The sequence below is a fragment of the Gavialis gangeticus genome, unplaced genomic scaffold, assembly GCF_001723915.1.
Source record: "Gavialis gangeticus isolate Ggan-Ray unplaced genomic scaffold, GavGan_comp1, whole genome shotgun sequence".
In the NCBI taxonomy this organism is placed as follows: domain Eukaryota; kingdom Metazoa; phylum Chordata; order Crocodylia; family Gavialidae; genus Gavialis; species Gavialis gangeticus.
Window position 1 is genome coordinate 246,823,474 of NW_017729032.1, and position 608 is coordinate 246,824,081.

General features: G+C 67.4%; 1 protein-coding gene across 2 annotated transcripts in view; it reads right to left on the reverse strand.

The window, feature by feature from the left end:
• BCL9 (B-cell CLL/lymphoma 9) overlaps positions 1 to 388 on the reverse strand; it is an 89,211-nt gene extending 88,823 nt beyond the window's left edge. Inside the window, exon 1 of one of the 2 annotated variants that reach the window (XM_019525693.1) lies at positions 118 to 388. The gene's annotated coding sequence lies outside the window, so the exon portion shown is untranslated. The remainder of the gene's footprint in view (positions 1 to 117) is intronic. The other variant, XM_019525691.1, reaches the window with a different exon arrangement.
• Between the last annotated feature and the right edge of the window lie 220 nt (positions 389 to 608).

A 608-nucleotide genomic window follows, 5' to 3' on the forward strand; every position in this document is an offset into this window, starting at 1 on the left:
CACGGGCGTTCCATGCACACGCACGAGTGTTCCACACACGCCCCCCGAGCGTTCCACTCGCACCCGCGCCAGCCCCCACCAACGTTCCACACGCGCGCGCGCGCGGGGGGCTCTTACCTTGCTACGAGGAGGATTCGTGGCGCCTCATTGCGGGCGGGGGCTTGGAGGGGGGGAGACAACGAGGCGGCCCCTTCCCCTGCGCTGCCCGGCCTGGCCTGGCGGCGGCGAGGCGCTAGGGCAACATCCAAGCAACTTTAGGGGGGCCACTGGAGGGGCCTATTGTCTGCTCGGCTCCGCCGTGCCGCCGCCGCGGCCTCCCCCTCTGGCCGCCGCCGCACTTGGTACGGCCCAGGCATTCATGCCAAGGCGCTTTCACACATGGAAGCTTGTCTCCAGCAATTGCTGACAAGCCACAAACAAGACGTTCGCCCTCCCTCCTTCCCCCCGCTCCCTCCCTCCCCACCAGCCCGCCGCCTCCTTTCTTCAGCAGGCAAACTCCAACTCCGCTGACAGGCGGGCGGGCTGGGCCTCCGCGCGCGCACGCATACACACACACACACACACACACAATACACACACAGAGGCAGGCTAGCTGAGGAGTGAAGAGA